Source organism: Scyliorhinus torazame, chromosome 10, assembly GCF_047496885.1.
Source record: "Scyliorhinus torazame isolate Kashiwa2021f chromosome 10, sScyTor2.1, whole genome shotgun sequence".
Taxonomy (NCBI): domain Eukaryota; kingdom Metazoa; phylum Chordata; class Chondrichthyes; order Carcharhiniformes; family Scyliorhinidae; genus Scyliorhinus; species Scyliorhinus torazame.
In genome coordinates, this window is record NC_092716.1 from 165,040,071 (window position 1) to 165,059,064 (window position 18,994).

General features: G+C 50.5%; 1 protein-coding gene across 2 annotated transcripts in view; it reads left to right on the forward strand.

The window, feature by feature from the left end:
• The window catches only part of syt12 (synaptotagmin XII), a 354,836-nt gene that overhangs the window by 256,700 nt on the left and 79,142 nt on the right, over nucleotides 1–18,994 (forward strand). For both annotated transcript variants that reach the window (XM_072518902.1, XM_072518903.1), the window contains exon 2: nucleotides 14,036–14,152. The gene's annotated coding sequence lies outside the window, so the exon portion shown is untranslated. The remainder of the gene's footprint in view (nucleotides 1–14,035; nucleotides 14,153–18,994) is intronic.

Genomic DNA, 18,994 nt, shown 5'->3' on the forward strand with positions numbered 1-18,994 from the left:
CCACCAAAGGGTCCAGTTTCACCTCCTCCTCCACTACCCTGGCTAACATCGTGACCATTCCCACCCAGAATCTTCCCAATTGTTCGCAACCCCAAAACATGTGCGTGTGATTCGCTGCCCCCCCCGCCTACACCTCTCACACTCATCTACTACCCCCTGAAAGATCCCACTCATTCTCGCCCGAGTCATATGCACCCTGTGCACCACCTTAAAGTGTATCAGGCTCATCCTTGCACAAGAGGAGGTCCCGTTTACCCTTCGCAGTGCCTCACTCCATACTCCCCAATTGATCACCCCTCCCAACTGCATCCCATTTCTCCTTGATCTTCACCACTCGCTCACCTCCCTGCTCCCCCAGCCACTTGTATGTATCCAGAATTCTTCCCTTCACTTCCACATCCGGAAGCAGTAGTCGCTCCGGCAGGGTGTATCCCGGCAACCTAGGGAACCCCCTCCAAACATTCCACGCAAAGTCCCTAACCTGCAGATACCGGAATTCACTACTCCTCGGCAGCTATACCCTCTCCCTTAGCTCCTCCCCTTCCTCCAAATACATATCGTTCACCTTGACTAGTCCCAGTTCCCTCCACCTCCTGTCTACACTATTCCACCCCCCCCCCCCCCCCCCCCGGCTTAAACCCATGATTCTCGCACAGCGGCGTTAGCACTGACATCCCTTCCATCCTAAAATACCTGCTCAGCTGATTCCATATCTTCACCGTGGACTGCACCACTGGGCTCCCTGAATTGGAGCCATTGCAATGCTACCGTCATCATAGCCCTCAAACTAGACCTCTTACAAGATTCCTCCTCCATCCTAACCCACTCTACACCTTCTCCTTCCCACCATTGCCACACCTTGTCCACATTTGCCACCCAATAATAATGAAGCAAGTTTGGCAACTGCTGCCTCTGCCTCTGTAGCAGGGTCCTCCCCACCCTCGGCACCTTCCCCACCCATACAAAGTCCGAGATGATCGTGTCCACTTTCCTAAAAAAAGCCTTTGGAATAAAGATCGGGAGAGCCTGAAAGATAAACAAGAACCTCGGCAGAATATTCATTTTCACCACTTCGACCCTCCCCGTCAACGTTAAGTGTAGTGTATGCCACCTCCTAAGATCCTCCCTGGCGTCCTCCACCAGCTTCGTTAAGTTCCACTTATGGAGCCCCATTCATTTCCTCGCTACCTGAATCCCCAAATACCTAAACCTATTCCTCGCTATCAGAAATGGCATCCCCCCTAAAATAGCCCGCTGACCCAGCTCATTCACCGAGAATACCTTGCTTTTCCCTACATTTAGTTTGTACCCCGAAAACCCTCCAAACCTCCCCAGCAGGCCCATAATCCTTCCCAAAATCTCCAACGGATCCGAAACATACAGCAAGAGGCCATCGGCATAGAGTGACACCCGATGCTCCCTCTGTCCCCTCATAATCCCCCGCCACTCCGCCAACCTCCTGAGAGCCATCGCCAATGGCTCTATGGCCAGTGCAACAGCAACGGCGACAGTGGGCACCCCTGCCTCGTATCCCTGTGTATGTCAAAGCTTTGTGAGCTACAACATCGATAAAGTTAACGGGAAACTAAAAAAATGCACGAGAGAGGAAAGATGGGAAGGATCTGATAATAGTGTGAGATTAAGTAGGAGACTCATGCAGAGCAGAAATACCAGCTTGAATCAATTGGGCCAAATAGCCTGTCTCTATCTATCTAACTATCTATCTTCTGTGTAAAATCTGAGCTAATCTGAATTATGAACACTGAGGTACAAATTATATCCTGTGGATTTCCGTGAGGCATTCTGTTTGTACAATATGTGAAAATGAATCTTGGTAAAGAAAAGGTCAACTTAATTAGGCAGTATTAGCAGTAGTACCAGTACAGCATATCTCTTTGGAGATGGCTTATTGCAGTCAGCGCAGGTGTGAGTATTTACGAAGGCTAATATGTGATGTGGATTTAGAACACTCAATCTTTAATTTCCTTCAAATGTATTGTCAAAGGAAACCTAGTGGTAATTCTTAGAATAAAAGGAATAATTTATCAGTCCAGTGTTTATCATGTTCTACTCTATTCCATTTAAGTGCGAGTTGGAGAATCAGGGCTACAGTATTTTAATCCTAATTCCGAAGTGGCTCCTTTGAGCACAGTTTTTAGTTGTTAAGTGTGCAGCATTGGTGCATTTCTCCTTCCCGTTTGATGTGATGTGAACTTCATGGCATCTGAATAGTATAACAGGAAAGTAACATACCATTTATAGAGCAATTATGCATGTACAACTGGACCTATTGTTGGAAATGGTTATGTGGCAAGATTTTTGACTTATCTGGTAGATAAAAGATAGGTTGAAGTTTTGAATTAACATCAATTAATCTACCGTAGATTTCCAATATTTTTTATGTCAAGATTTCCAGTATATTTAATATCTTGGGCGTCATTCTCCGACCCCCCGCCGGGTCGGAGAATGGCCGTTGGCTGCCGTGAATCCTGCCCCCGCCCCCGCCGAAGTCTCCGGTACAGGAGATTGGGCGGGGGTGGGAATCGGGCCGCGCCGGTTGGCGGGACCCCCCGCTGGCCGGAGTCCCGCCCAGAAATTGCCTGTCCCGCCGGCGTAAATCAAAGCTGGTATTTACCGGCGGGACCAGGCGGCGTGGGCGGGCTCCGGGGTCCTGGGGGGGGGGGCGGGCGCGGGGCGATCTGACCCCGGGGGGGGGGGTGCCCCCATGGTGGCCTGGCCCGCGATCGGGGCCCACCGATCCGCGGGCGGGACTGCGCCGTGGGGGCACTCTTTCCCTTCCGCCTCCGCAACGGCCTCCACCATGGCGGAGGCGGAAGAGACTCTCCCCATTGCCCATGCGCAGGAAACTGTCGGCGGCCGCTGACGCTCCCGCGCATGCACCGCATTTCCACGCCAGCTGGCAGGGCACCAAACGCCATTTCCGCCAGCTGGCGGAGCGGAAATCCCTCCGGCGCCGGCCTAGCCCCTCAATGTTGGGGCTCGGCCCCAAAGATGCGGAGCATTCCGCACCTTTGGGCCGGTGCGGTGCCCGTCTGATTGGCGCCGCTTTTGGCGCCAGTCGGCGGACATCGCGCCATTGGGGGAGAATTTCGCCCCTTGTTCCTCAACTCATAAATTACACTAATGATCAATACATCAAGGTGCCAGCTGTATCAATGAACAGAGATCATCAGCAAACAAGAGTTGGTGTTAACCTGCAATCTGTCGAAATTCTTTGTCAGTGAGCACGACTAGTGGATTGAAGCATGACAATGAACAGTGTGGATGTAAATGATCACAAGTAATTAGCGCTGTGTAATTGAACAGCTTCCAAGCAGCACTGTTTAACTGCGCATGTTAAATCAACACTGGGTTACTGAACACTGTCAAAAGAACACCGCACAAGTGCTATCCACTACGCCACCGTGCTGCCCCCTAATATAATAATCTTTATTGTCACAAGTAGGCTTACATTAACACTGCAATAGGGCAGCACGGTGGCGCAGTGGGTTAGTCCTGCTGCCTCACGGCGTCGAGGTCCCAGGTTCGATCCCGGCTCTGAGTCCCTGTTCATGTGGAGTTTGCACATTCTCCCCGTGTTTGCGTGGGCCTTCTCGGTGGTGTCGTCCCCACAACCCAAAGATGTGCAGGCTAGGTGGATTGGCCATGCTAAATTGCCCCTTAATTGGAAAAAAAATGAATTGTGTACTCTAAATTTAAAAAAATACGAAAAGCCCTTAGTCAACACATTCCTGTGCCTGTTCGGGCACACAGACGGAGAATTCAGAATTTCCCAATTACCTAACAGCATGTCTTTCGGGACTTGTGGGAGGAAACCAGAGCACACGGAGGAGGCCCACGCAGACATGGAGAGAACGTGCAGACTCCACACAGACAGTGATTCAAACCAGGAATCGAACCTGGGATTCTGGAGCTGTGAAGCAACAGTGCTAACTGTTATATTATATTGCTACTCCTGGTAGCATGTTGTAGTACTTGGTTAAAGTAATATCTGGCGTTACTGGTTGCAGGTGATCTTGAAGAATACACGAGTCTTCGATGTAAAGTAAACAAATTTATTAAGTAGCGATAAAACTAATAAATGAGTTTGACACTACTGAACTAACTCTGGAAATAAAGTAATGAGAAATAACTGTACAAACTGTACCTGAACTACACGCGATGGCTGGATTGTGATCGGACTCTGCTACACGACTGCTGTGTAGCTACTCCTGTGTGGAAAGAGAGCGTCTGGGAGCTCAGTTATTTTTGTAAGGGCCACGAAGAATCCAGCACGAGTTTTAAGGGTACAAAATAATAACGTTTATTTACTATAACAATATATACATAACAGTAGCAGTAACTTCCCTTGCTACCTTCTCCTTCCTCCTGGTTCCTGAACTGGCCAGCTTATTTATACTTGGAGTTTCCCCGCCCCCCTCATTGGGGAAGTTCATACTCCCATGGGATTGTGGGATAGTCATTAGTCCCCAACCAATCGTAAGTAGGCAGGTTATAACATCCCTCCCCCCCAAAGTCCAAGGAATCCACCAAAGACCCTGGTGAAGGAAAGCGTCAAACTCGTTTGGCCGCAGGCCGGACGCCATTTGCACGCGGCGCTGGATCAGGCGGCGTATAACGAGACGGAGACCGGCGCTTCCGTGATGAACGGCGCGGTTGTACATCCACGGCCTGTGGACCCGAGGATTCCCCCTCTGATTCATCCTGTGTCTCCATCTCGGAGTCAGAGTCTGCTGCCTCCGTCATGTCAGCGTCTCTATCTCCATTCGGTCCTGTAACGCCCTGCGCAGGCTTCGAGTGAGGCACCAGTGGAAGATTTTGAGGACTACCTTCCCTTGTCTCTGGTCTTTGCGGCTGTTGAACTGAGCTCCGGGGGCGGGGAATCTTTTGAGGGGATGATCTTCTGGACCGGACGTGGTCTACATGTTTTCGCTGGAGACGACCCTGGGCTTGCACTTGGTAAGATATAGCGCCCGTTTGGCGAAAGATTACACCAGGAACCCATTGGGCACCACCAGCAAAATTCCGCACGAATACTGGGTCACCGGGCGCAAACTGCCGAATCGGACGATGCCGAGACAATCCCTGTCCCTGCCGTTCTTGTGTGCGGCGTACTTTTGCGCCAATGTCCGGGAAGACCATACTAAGGCGGGTGCGAAGTCTTCGGCCCATTAGGAGTTCTGCGGGAGCTACCCCAGTCACTGCATGGGGGGTGGTCCTGTACATAAACAAAAAGCGAGCCAGTCTCGTGTCCATTGATCCGGAAGACTGCTTCTTTAGGCCTCTTTTGAATGTTTGCACTGCACGCTCTGCCAACCCATTTGAAGCCGGGTGGTAAGGGGCAGTGCGGATATGGCGGATGCCGTTCATCTTTGTAAACCTAGCAAACTCCTCACTCGTGAATGGAGTGCCATTGTCCGTGACCAGCACCTCGGGGAGGCCATGCGTACTAAATGATCAACGCATCTTTTCAATTGTTGCACAGGACGTTGTCCCCTGCATCTTATGCACCTCCAGCCATTTGGACTGGGCGTCAATTAGTAGAAGGAACATGGATCCCTGAAAAGGGCCTGCGAAATCTGCATGTAAGCGTGCCCAAGGCCGCCCTGGCCATTCCCAGTGATGTAGGGGCGCGGCCGGCGGAAGCTTCTGATGCTCCTGGCAAATGGAGCAGTTTTGGACCACCTTCTCAATGTCGGTGTCGAGGCCTGGCCACCAGACATAACTCCGGGCCAACATTTTCACCTTGGTCACGCCCGGATGCCCATTGTGCAAGTCTGATAATATCAGCTCCTGGCCTTTTTCCGGGACAATCACACGCGTCCCCCACAAGAGGATGCCGTCTTCCACGCTGAACTCTGACAGCTTGGAGGAAAATGCCCACAACTCGCCTGGGAGCTGTTATTGCTGCCCACCATACTGGACTATGTGCCGAACCTTTGACAAGACTGGCTCAGTCTGGGTCGACTCACGGATCTGTGATGCCGTGACAGGCAAGGTGTCCATAAAATTTAGGGTTGCAACCACCTCACCGGTCGTGGGGGTCGACATGGGGCCAGTCGATAAAGGCAATCGGCTCAGTGCGTCGTCATTTGCTATCTGCGTACCTGGTTTGTGCTCCAGAGAATACTCATATGCAGCAAGCAACAAAGCCCAGCGCTGGATCCGTGCAGAAGCAATGGGCGGTATTGGCTTATCCTCTCTGAAGAGTCCCAGCAGAGGCTTATGATCAGTCACGATAGTGAAATGGCGGCCGTACACATACTGGTGGAAGCGTTTCACCGCGAAAACCACTGCCAGGCCCTCCTTCTCGATCTGCGCGTACTTTTTCTCCGCTGCAGTCAATGTGCGGGAGGCAAAAGCTATCGGTCGCTCGGCCCCGTTCTCCATCTTGTGGGACAGGACAGCCCCAATACCATACGGGGATGCATCACATGTGACGAGCAAAGGCTTTCCCGGATCATAGTGGGTTAGTAACCCCGACGACGGCAATTGTTGCTTTACCCGTAGGAAAGCGGTTTCTTGCGGCTGACCCCAAACCCAGGTGTGATTTTTCTTTAGCAGCAGGTGCAAGGGGGCCAGCGTAGTTGCCAGATTGGGGAGGAACTTCCCGTAATAGTTTACGAGACCGAGAAAAGAATGAAGATGCGAAGTGTCAGTCGGGGTGGGGGCATGTTGAATTGCACGCACCTTCTCTGCGACGGGGTGCAGACCCTCGCGGTCCACCCGATAACCTAGGTAGACTACTTCTTTTGCCTGAAATACGCACTTTGTGTGACGTAAACGGACTCCAGCCTCCGAAAGGCGTCTAAGGACAGCCTCCAGGTTTTCCAAATGCTCTTGCTCCGACGTCCCTGTAATCAACACGTCATCTAGGTAGACAGCCACACGTGGTAAACCCCTCAAAATGCCCTCCATAACACGTTGAAAAATTGCGCAGGCAGAGGATACTCCAAAGGGCAACCGTGTATATTCATACAGGCCCCGGTGTGTGTTAATTGTTACATATGGTCGGGAGGCAGGGTCCAGCTCCAACTGCAGGTAGGCGTGACTCATATCTAATTCTGCGAATGAGAGTCCACCTGCAAGTTTCGCGTAGAGATCCTCTATGCGAGGCATTGGGTATCGGTCGAGTCGGGAAACTGTATTCACTGTAAGTTTATAGTCGCCACACAAGCGAACTGTGGCATCTGGCTTCATTACTGGTACAATTGGTGCTGCCCAGTCAGCAAAACGGACGGGCCTGATAATACCCAAACTCTCCAAACGAGTGAGCTCCCCTTCTACCTTCTCGAGCAAAGCGTAAGGCACTGGGCGCGCCCGGAAATAGCGCGGCGTGGCTCCTGGTTCAACTTGGATATGGGCTACAGCCCCTTTTATTGTCCCCAAACCAGGCTGGAATACCTCTGGGTATCGTCCTAGCACCTCAGTCAACCCTCCAGAAACTGTTTGGAGGATGTGCTGCCATTGCAACCGCAAATGACGCAACCAGTCCCGACCCAACAGGTTGGGCCCATGGCCACGCACTACGATAAGTGGGAAACGCCCCTCCTGGCGTCCATAGACAACAGGGGTCATTGTAGTTCCTGCAATGTCCAGTGGTTCCCCCGTGTAGGTGGCCAACCTGGCCTGTGAGTCAGTTAATGTAAGGGTCTGTATACCCTGCTTGATGCGGTCGAATGTCCTCTGGGCGATCACGGAGACCGCTGCACCAGTATCCAACTCCATCTCCAGCGGGTGGCCATTGACCCGTACTGTCACCTTAATGGGGGCCACACGGGGAGCTGCCACAAAATGCAACTGCAGGCAGTCGTCCTCCGTCTCCACGTCCTCAGGAGTGGTCACCGCAGGTTCATCCACATGGAAGGTACGGCCTCTGGGCTGGTCCCAGTTACGGCCCCTGGGCTGGTCCCAGTTTCAGTCGGAACGACGGCACCTCTGGCGCCCCCAGGACCGGTGTCCGCGACGGGACCGGCGCCTACAAGTCTGACACGGACATGGCTCCTCATCCATGGCTCTGGAGAAGGCTCCCTTCGGGGAGGAATGTCCGATGGCCACTGGCGTCGGTCTGGTCGTTGCCTCGCCCAAGGTACCGCAGGAGTGCGGGGGGACGTTTTTGGGTGGAAAGGGTTGCGCCCCAAGGCATGCACTTCCATTCCCTGTAGCTCCTGTACTCCTCGCTCTGCGCTCTCTCGGGACAAGACTATTTGTATTGCCTGTTGAAAAGTCAATGTTGGCTCCGCTAACAACTTTCTCTGGGTTGCTGCATTGTTAATACCGCAAACCAAACGGTCGCGTAACATTTCTGACAAGGTCTCACCATAGTCACAGTGTTCCGCAATCCCGCGTAGCCTGGATTTAAAAAATCGGCAAGGGATTCTCCAGGGGTCCTCTCAGCGGTATTAAACCGGTAACGCTGGACTATCGTGGACGGGGTTGGGTTAAAGTGTTGCCCCACTATATTCACAAGTTCGTCAAACGTTTTGGTGTCCGGCGCAGCTGGGTACGTAAGGCTCCTAATCACCCCAAACGTATGCGGCCCACAGGCGGTGAGCAATATGACCACCTGGCGCTCGTTTTCAGTGATATTGTTTGCCCGGAAATAGTAACGCATCCGTTGTGTGTACTGGTTCCAGCTTTCCAGCGCAGCATCAAAAACATCCAAATGTCCGTACAGAGGCATGGTATAATAGAAAACAACTTCCAACCTGTATCCAACAAAAATCCAGGGAGGTGGCTTCAGCAGTGTAGACAGCTATTCACTTTTACCTTCGTCGCCAGTTTTGTAAGGGCCACGAAGAATCCAGCACGAGTTTTAAGGGTACAAAATAATAACGTTTATTTACTATAACAATATATACATAATAGTAGCAGTAACTTCCCTTGCTACCTTCTCCTTCCTCCTGGTTCCTGAACTGGCCAGCTTATTTATACTAGGAGTTTCTCCGCCCCCCTCATTGGGGAAGTTCATACTCCCATTGTGGGATAGTCATTAGTCCCCAGCCAATCGTAAGTAGGCAGGTTATAACAGTTATATAGTGGGCCTTGTAATGCTCTCTAGTAGTAGTGCCACAGCTAGGTGTTGTGATTAACCCTTTAGTTACATGTCTGTCGACATATCATTACACTAACCACTATGCAACTATTTCATTGGCAGCAAAAAAGTATCAAAGCCTTTTAACATATTGGCCCCAAATTTCATCCTCCAGATCAAAGGGGTAAACATTCCCAATTTTCACTGAGTTTTCTTCGGCTGGCTTGATTCATTTTTGTTGTTAATGTTATGTTGCGAGGCAATCAACGAGGCAGTATTAAAGCACAACATAGGTTTATTGAACCAAGAAAAAGTATGTACACAGGACAGCACAACTACTACAAAGGTCTTGTTCCCCTGACTCCTGGGCTAACTCTGACCAAGCCCCAACAAACAGATTTGTGCACAAACACCTGATAGGCTAATGTTCACTCGCTCCGCCCCTATTGACTCAGGGCCCGTCACATGGCCTATGAAGTAAAGGGGCCACACTACCACAGTACTTGTAATAACATCCCACCCGTGGCACCATCTGCAATTCTGCTTGTAGAAGGGAGTTAGCAAGATAAACAGTGCAGACAAACTACTAGCGCTAAAGGTTGGATGGGGTTGGCGAGATTTGTGTCGGCTCAGGTCAGGAACATCCCACACTAAAGGTCAGATGCGGTTGGCAAGGTTTGTGTTGGCTCAGGTCAGAGACGTCCCACACTAAAGGTCAATAAGGTCCAAAAGCAAGTGTGGTTTTTAGATGTGTTTGGTTTTCAGATTTACGGATAAAGAACATCGACCTGTAAAACGTAAATTCAAGTAGCTGTCTTCATAGTTCCTTAATTATGCAGAGTTAACAGTAGCTTTATGTCTTTTACTCAGACATTTAGCACTAAAGAATTGTTAAACCCCTAGGGTTGAACTTGATGTAGAAGTTCTGAATCATTGTTCTTTGGGTTTTATTGTTTTGAAGTTGGTTATTTCATTAAACACTTATCCATATCTGATATTTATTGTGTGCCTTTTCATTTATTCTTGAACCTGCTGAAATAGCACTCTACACAAAGAAGAATTTAAGCCATATATTTATATTTTGTGCCCATCTGCTGGCCATGGAATGCTTCGCCCCATCAACATACAAAAACACAAGAAATTGCATCAGAACTGGACCATTCAGCCCATCGAGCCTGCTGTGCTATTTAATATTATCATGGGCTTCAACGTAATTTTCCTGCCAGCTCCCCATATCCCTGAATTCCCTGATAGACCAAGACCATGATCTAGTAGCCCCGTTAGCCACAGGCGCAAGTCCCACAAGACACGTGGAGAACATGCAGACTCCACACAGTCACCCAAGGCCAGAATCGAACCTGGGTCCCTGGCGCTGTGATGCAGCAGTGCTAACCATTGTGTCACGGTAGCTCCTTCCTATAGTGTAGAAGCAACTATACACAATAAGATCAGCATAACCTCAGTGGCAGGGTGACACAGTGGTTTGCACTGCTCCCTCACGGCGCCGAGGGCCTTGGTTCGATCCCGGCCCCGGGTCACTGTCCGCACGGAGTTTGCACATTCTCCCTGGGCGGGATTCTCCGACCCCCCGCCGGGTCGGAGAATCGCCGGGGGCTGGCGTGAATCCCGCCCCCGCCGGTTGCCGAATTCTCCGGCTCCGGATATTCGGCGGGGGTGGGAATCGTGCCGCGCCGGTTGGCGGGCCCCCCCCCCCCCCGGCGATTCTCTGGCCCGCGATGGGCCGAAGTCCCGCTGCTGGAATGCCTGTCCCGCTGGCGAGAATCATACCAGCTCTCTTACCGGCGGGACAAGGTGGCGCGGGTGGGCTCTGGGGTCCTGGGGGGGGCACGGGGCGATCTGGCCCTGGGGGGTGCCCCCACGGTGGCCTGGCCCGCGATCGGGGCCCACCGATCCGCGGGCGGGCCTGTGCCGTGGGGGCACTCTTTTCCTTCCGCCTTCGCCATGGTCTCCACTATGGCGGAGGCGGAAGAGACCCCCTCCACTGTGCATGCACGGGGATGCCGTGAGCGGCCGCTGACGCTCCCGCGCATGTGCCGCACGGCAAAGTCATTTCCGCGCCAGCAGGCAGGGTGCCAAAGGCCATTCCCGCCAGCTGGCGGGGCGGAAATCAGTCCGGCGCGGCCTAGCCCCTCAAGGTGAGGGCTCGGCCCCTCAAGATGCGGAGAATTCCGCACCTTTGGGGCGGCGCGATGCCGGACTGATTCGTGCCATTTTTGACGCCGGTCGGCGGACATCGCGCCGATTGCGGAGAATCCCACCCCCTATGTCTACGTGCATTTCACAGCCACACCCCAAAAGATGTGCAGGGTTGGTGGATTGGCCACGCTAAATTACCCCTTTATTTAGGACAGCACGGTAGCATAGTGGTTAGCACTATGGCTTCACAGCACCAGGATCCCAGCTTCGGTCACTGCCTATACGGAGTCTGCACGTTCTCCCCGTGTCTGTGTGGGTTTCCTCCGGGTGTTCCGGTTTCCTCCCGCAAGTCCCGAAAGACGTGCTATGAGGTAATTTGAACATTGCGAATTCTCCATGTGTGTACCTGAACAGGCGACTAGGGGTTTTTCACAGTAACTTCATTGCCTACTTGTGACAATAAAGATTATTATAATTGGAATTGGTTTTTTAAATTTAAAAAAAAAATTAGCTTTTTAATCCTAATATTTTTGCTTTTAACCTCGCAGCACGGTAGCAATGGGCAACACGATAGCACAGTGGTCAGCACTGTTGCTTCACAGCTCCAGGGTCCCAGATTCAATTCCCAGCTTGGATCACTGTCTGTGTGGAGACTGCATATTCTCCCTGTGTCTGCGTGGGTTTCCTCCGGGTGCTCCGGTTTCCTCCCGCAAGTCCCAAAAGACGTGCTGTTAGGTAATTTGGACATTCTGAATTCTCCCTTAGTGTACCCGAACAAGTGCCGGAATGTGGCAACTAGGGTTTTTTCACAGTAACTTCATTGCAGTGTTAATATAAGCCTACTTGTGACAATAAAGATTATTATTATTATTATTATTATTATTATTATTAATAATGTATTCTATGCCCCTATCAATAAAGCCTAGAATACTATATGCTTTACTAACTGCTCTCTCCACCTGTCTTGTCACATTCAATGATCTTTTCACAGATACACCCACAGATCTGCTCCTGAACCCCTTTGAGAAATTTGCCCCTTATTTTATATTGTCTCTCCATGTTCATCTTACCAAAATGCATCACCTCACACCTCTGCACATTGATCTTCATCTGCTGCCTATCTGCCCACTCCACCAACTTGTCCATGTCCTTTTGAAGTTCTATACTGTCTTCTTCACAGCTTACAATACTTCCAAGTTTTATCTGCTTCTCAAACTCTGAATTGTCTCCTGTGCACCAAAATCTAGATCATTAATAAATATCAGGAAAAGCAAGGGTCCCAATATCTACCCCTGAGGAACAACACCATAAACGTTTCCCCAGCCCGAAAAATATCCATTGTCCATTACTGTGCATCCTATTATTTAGCCAATTTTGCATCCACATTGCAACTTTCCCTGTTATTCTATGAGCTTCTCACTTTTCCCGTAAGCCTGTTGTGTGGCACTATATTGAATGCTTTTTGAGAATCCATGTACATCACATCAATAATATTACCCTCATTGACCCTTTCTGTTACCTCCTCAAAAACTCCAGAAAGTTAATTAAACACAATTCCCTCTTTAGAAATTCATGCTAGCTCTTCCTCATCAACCATGTCATTATTGCATGTCATTATTAATTCTATCCCGAATAATTGTTTCTCGAAGTTTGGCTACTACTGATGTTAAACTTACTCTAATTGCTTGGGCAACCCTAACAACCTCCAGCCCTCTCCTGAGCCTAGAGAAGACTGGTTGATGGCCAGCGCCCCTGCAATTTCCGTTCTCATTTCTTTTAATATAAATTAGCTAGAATGGAATAGTCTGTCAGGCACCACCAGATGTATAGAAATCAATAAAGGAGAAAGAAGGCAAGGAGTCTGAACTGCAGACATCTCCATGTCTAAGTTGTTGCTCAGCGAATGGGGTGTGTAATTAAGCAGGGTACACAGTTCTCTTTTACGTGGTGCTGTATCAGCCTAACCAAGAATTGATGAAGTTCAGCTAATCGTTCCAGGACTTTAGCTCAGTGCTTTCTGATGGAGGTTACTCAATTAGCTCAGAATGCAAGGGTTCCATTTTCCACTCTTGGCACTGAATTGTGTATTATAAGTCATATTCACATTCCTGCAGATTCAGGAATCATCATTGCGGAATTGTTGGGACATAGAGGCTATTTTGTGGGACACAAGCGGTTGGAGTGAGAGGGACTTTGGATGCACCATTGACAGACCCGCATAGCAACTGCTCAATAAAGGGCATGGTAATTATAATCTGATGTAGAGGAGGGAAGTTCATCATGTACAGGAGGGGCTGCAGTGATGGGGGTATACCTCATTTAACCCTTTACCCTAATCGCTTGGAAAACCAGTGAGTCGCTACAAATGGTTTGTAGGGATGGAAGGAGAGATGTGGGTAACAATTCACAATCCACTTTCAGCAATGCAATCAATCCTGGATTCATTAATTGTCATGCTGAAACTGGTAGAATAAAGAAACCTGCCGTTTGAGCAATGTTTCTCTCCTCCACAGAGCACTGCAGACATTGCTGCTGCTGCAGCTGAAGTCCTCCCCTCAACCATCAACTAGGCACTCCACTTAGAGTCTGCGCTTCACATTTAAGTTTTGGACGGGTTCAGTGGCTCCGCAGACAGAGGTTCTGCTCCTCCTGAGAGATCTGCTCACCCACTCCCCGCCCTCCCATGCTTCTGAGGTGTAAACTCTTGTTTTCCCCCGAGAATCTGGCATCTGCTGCATCTCAAAGTGGCAGTGTCTCCTGTGGGCATCCCCAATTTTCGTGTGAAAAACAACTGCGCACAATAATAATGTTTTCCTTCTACAGCAGATATGCCCGCCTGTGATTGGCCTGAGATTACTGCCTGACATCTGAACAGAGGAGCAGGGGTTTTATGTCTGCAGAAACACTGAGGGGACATTTGCATCAGCGGGCCATTGAAAGGTAGGTAAGATATTAATGAGCTGCTACGAACAAATCTTCTGTTCCTGAAGAAAACACAAGTCTGTGCAAAACCAACAAATGGCTTGCCCAAAGTCTAAATGAGGAATGACTTTGCAACCTTCAGCCACTCTCCAGACACCTCTCTCAGTCAGCAACACAAATTTACACAGCGCAACATGTCTTTATATCCTGAGGCTGGATTGGAGGTCTGCTTATAGGGGGGGGGGCATGTGCTATATTCAGTTACTGAGGCCGGCATGCTCAACTTGTGTTCCTCCATTAGCTTTAATTAATATCCTGCTCGCCCATCAATTGAGGCTTCATGCTGGAAGTGCCGACTTATCAAAAGTATCAACCCCCCAGCGCTCTGGTCACACATTTTCAAAAGTTAAAAAATCATTTGTAAATGTCACCACAATCCCAGAGGACCATGGGTTGTTCTCCCCTTTGAGAGCTGATTGATGGTGATTTAACCTGAGGGTCACCACACCTCAGGCAAGTGGCTATAGTGAGAAGGTGGCGCCGTCATGAATAATCTCACCCGGGACGGGAATTGAACCCACGCTCTTGGTGTTGCTCTGCATCACGAACCAACCATCCAACTAACTGACACCAGCAGCTAGCTGTCTTTCCCTTCAAATGAGACCCAGAATTTAACTTTGGAAGCTTAGGGCCCTGCCACAGTCAACACAATAGCGGCCATTTACATTTTTGTTCTGCTGGACTTTAATGAAGAGAACCTCAAATGTTGTGGCCATGTCCCTGCTTGAGTGCCACATAATTTCTCTTATTTGCAATGACAGGCTCCTTTTAGGTGGCAGGAGTCCTGTATGGAGGATGCACAGCATATCTCACTTACCCAGTGTTATGGACAGGGGGGGATTAATTTAAATAGCCCTGATTTTTCCTCTCGCAGACCTGCCATAAACTGGAAGGTTGTTTTTATCCTTTTTATAAATTGTGGCATGTTTCCCCAACCATCCTCTATAGATAACTTGCACAGCAAACCTGAGGTGAGAAAATAAAAGGAGTTGGTTTATTTTTTTTAAATAATTTTTATTAAAGGTTTTCATAAAATATCAATAACAAAATGAGAAAGAAAAAAGAACCCAACAGGGTTAAGTACAAAACACAATCTAAAAAAGCAACCCCCCAAACCCCTCCCCCCCTGTACCTAAATAATAAATTAACATTAACACCCCGACTTAAGACAACAGGTGTATACACCCCCTCAGACCCTTCCAGTGTAAATAACATAAACAAAAATAAAGTAAACCCCCCCCCCCACCCCCCGAGCTGCTACTGCCATTGACCAATGTCTATCGTTCTGCCAGAAAATCTAAGAACGGTTGCCACCGCCTAAAGAACCCTTGTACCGACCCTCTCAAGGCGAATTTCACCCTCTCCAATTTAATGAACCCTGCCATATCGCTTGAGGTACCCTCAATAATGACGCTTAGAGATTAAACTGTAAAGAAGGCTTTATTAGACTAATAACTATACTACAGCTAGAGACGAGAGCTGACTGTTACACAGACCATGAGGCAGGCCTTTATGTATGGCTCCCAGATGGGCGGAGCCAGAGGCGGAGTCCCCAGGGCTCCAAGCCCGGTCTTAAAGGGGACATCACCTTACATGATGATAAGGTAGTAACCGTTCATCACATCGCTGATCCAGGATTCCACGCTTGGGGGCTTCGTATCTTTCCACTGAAGGAGAATCCTTCGCCGGGCTACCAGGGACGCAAAGGCCATAATTCCGGCCTCTTTCGCCTCCTGCACTCCCGGCTCCTCTGCCACCCCAAATATTGCGAGCCCCCAGCCCGGTTTGACCCTGGATCCTACCACCCTCGACACCGTCCTCGCTACACCCTTCCAAAATTCCTCCAGCGCTGGGCATGCCCAGAACATATGGGTGTGATTTGCTGGGCTCCCTGAGCACCTAACACACCTGTCCTCACCCCCAAAGAACCTGCTCATCCTTGTCCCGGTCATGTGTGCCCTGTGCAGCACCTTAAACTGTATGAGGCTGAGCCTCGCGCACGAAGAGGAAGAATTCACCCTCCCTAGGGCATCTGCCCACGTCCCCTCTTCGATCTCCTCTCCCAACTCCTCCTCCCACTTACATTTCAACTCCACCACCGAGGCCTCCTCCTCCTCCTGCATCACCTGGTAAGTTTCCGAGATCTTCCCCACTCCCCCCCCCCCCCCCCCCCCCCCCCCCGAGAGCACCCTGTCCTGTACTGTGTGTGGCAGTAGCTGTGGGAATTCCACCACCTGCCGTCTGGCAAAGGAGTTGGTTTATTTTTGCACACACACACATTCTTGAAGGCACAAGTTCCAGTGTTCCAGTAGTTTGCAGTTTTGATGAGGACCAGAGTTCTTTGTGCTGTCACCTGCTTAATGGTAAGGTGGTTGACAACGCAGGCTGCTTGCCTGGAGCTACTGTTGTCTCTTCGGAGGTCAAACCATAACTACCTATAACTTCCAAAAGCTAGTTAATTAAAGGAGTTCAGACAGTTCAGAGTTCAGACAGCTCAAGTCTCAGTTATGTGACACTGGTTTCAAGTTGTTGAACGAGGGCCCTGTTTGAGAACCATTTTGTGTTTGAACAGATAATGCTTTGGCCGTTAGCACCAGATTAGAGGCTAGGAGTTGCAAACAGCTGCCTTTGTTCATAGCTGGCTGGGGAAGACTTCTCGTCTGCGAGATCATTGTGTTGGCTCGGTTGGTATGTTTATATGCTGCATGGAGTGTTACATTCCAGGAGGTGTGAGGTGTCTGTGTTCACTTTTAAAGTGCTCAGAAACCTCTGGAAGCCAGCATGTGATCAGCTGGTGCCATTTTATCAGCCCAGCAATTGTCTATTTTGAAAGAGAGAAAAAAATAATTTTTAAATGCACTCTGGTTGACAAAGATATATATATATATGTATATGGGCCGGGATTCTTCCCTACCCGGAGGGGCGGGGGGTCCCGGCGGGATGGAGTGGCGTGAACCACTCCGGCGTCAGGCCGCCCCAAAGGTGCAGATTTCTCCGCACCTTTAGGGGCCAAGCCCTCACCTTTAGGGGCTAGGCGCGCGCCGGAGTGGTTGCCGTCCCGCCGGCTGGCGTGGAAGGCCTTTGGCACCACACCGGGACCAAAGGGACTCCGCCAACCGGCGGAAGTCCGCGCATGCGCGGGAGCGTCAGCTGCTGCTGACGTCATCCGCGCGCATGCGCAGGGGGGTCACCTATGCTTCGGCCATCGCGGAGACCTACACAGCCGACGCGTAGTAAAAGAGTGCCCCCACGGCACAGGCCCGCCCGCAGATCGGTGTGCCCCGATCGCGGGCCAGGCCACCGTGGGGTCACCCCCCGGGGCCAGATCGCCCCGCGCGCCCCCCAGGACCCCGGAGTCCGCTCGCGCCGCCTGGTCCCACCGGTAAGGGATTGTGGTTTACTTCACGCCAGCGGGACCGGCATTACAGCAGCGGGACTGCAGCCCATCGCGGGCTGGAGAGTCGCCGGGGGGGGGTGGGGGCGGGGGGGGGGGGGGGGGGGGGGCGGCCGACCGGCGCGGCGCAATTCAAGACCCCACCGAATCTCCAGTGCCGGAGAATTCGGCGGCCGGCAGGGACGGGATTCACGCCGCCCCTCCCGGCGATTCTCTGACCCGGCGGAGGAAGGAGCAGTGCTCTGAAAGCTAGTGTTTGAAACAAACCCTTTGGACTTTAACCTGGTATTGTAAGACTTCTTACTATATATATATATATATATATGTATAGAACATAGAACATACAGTGCAGAAGGAGGCCATTCGGTCCATCGAGTCTGCACCGACCCATTTAAGCCCTCACTTCCACCCTACCCCGTAACCCAATAACCCCTCCTAGCCTTTTTGGACACGAAGGGCAATTTAGCATGTCCAATCCACCTAACGTGCACATCTTTGGACTGTGGGAGGAAACCGGAGCACCCGAAGGAAACCCACGCAGACACGGGGAGAACATGCAGACTCCACACAGACAGTGACCCAGTGGGGAATCAAACCTGGGACCCTGGCACTGTGAAGCCACAGTGCTAATCACTGTGCTGCCCACATACATATATATACATGTTTTTTAAATAAATTTAGAGTACTCAATTATTTTTCCAATTAAGGGGCAAGTATCCTGCACTTCTTTGGGTTGTGGGGGAGAAACCCACGCAGACACGGGGAGAACGTGCAAACTCCACATGGACAGTGACCCAGGGCCGGGATTCAAACCCAGGTCCTCAGCGTCTTAAGCAGCAATGCGAACCACTGTGCCACCGTGCTGCCCTATCATACATGTGTTTCCACCCCGTCTCGACCAGGACTCCAGAGTGAGGAATGTGGATCAGGGTTATGGAGGAGTGGCTGTAGTTTGTGGACTCGAAGTACCGTGATCACTGATAGCTCAATGAGGGAGGAAATGGGACTTCTTGTGACTAATGTGTTTATCTGGCCTGAGACAGCCGAGTGAATGTGAAGCTACACAGTTACCCAGTAACCTCATTTTGCCACTGCCATGAAGGAGATCTACCTCGATCCACAAACGCTCTCCAGAGGCAAACGCAAAGTCCCGACTTACGCATTCGCCTCACGTCTGCAAGTGCCTGAACTTGAACTTGTTGTTACCTCTGCCTCTTAAAATATTCATGAAAAGTTGGTTGCCTTTCCTAGCAGAGCAATAGTTGCCCTGGCAACATGTTTTTAATGTAAAAGGGTCTCAGGTGTTGTTTCATTATGAGCACAGTCTTCAGCAGCCAATTATTGTGATCTATGGCCGGGGGCAAGGTGAAGAGGAAAATGGAAACTTTTTTCCTTGGCTTACAATC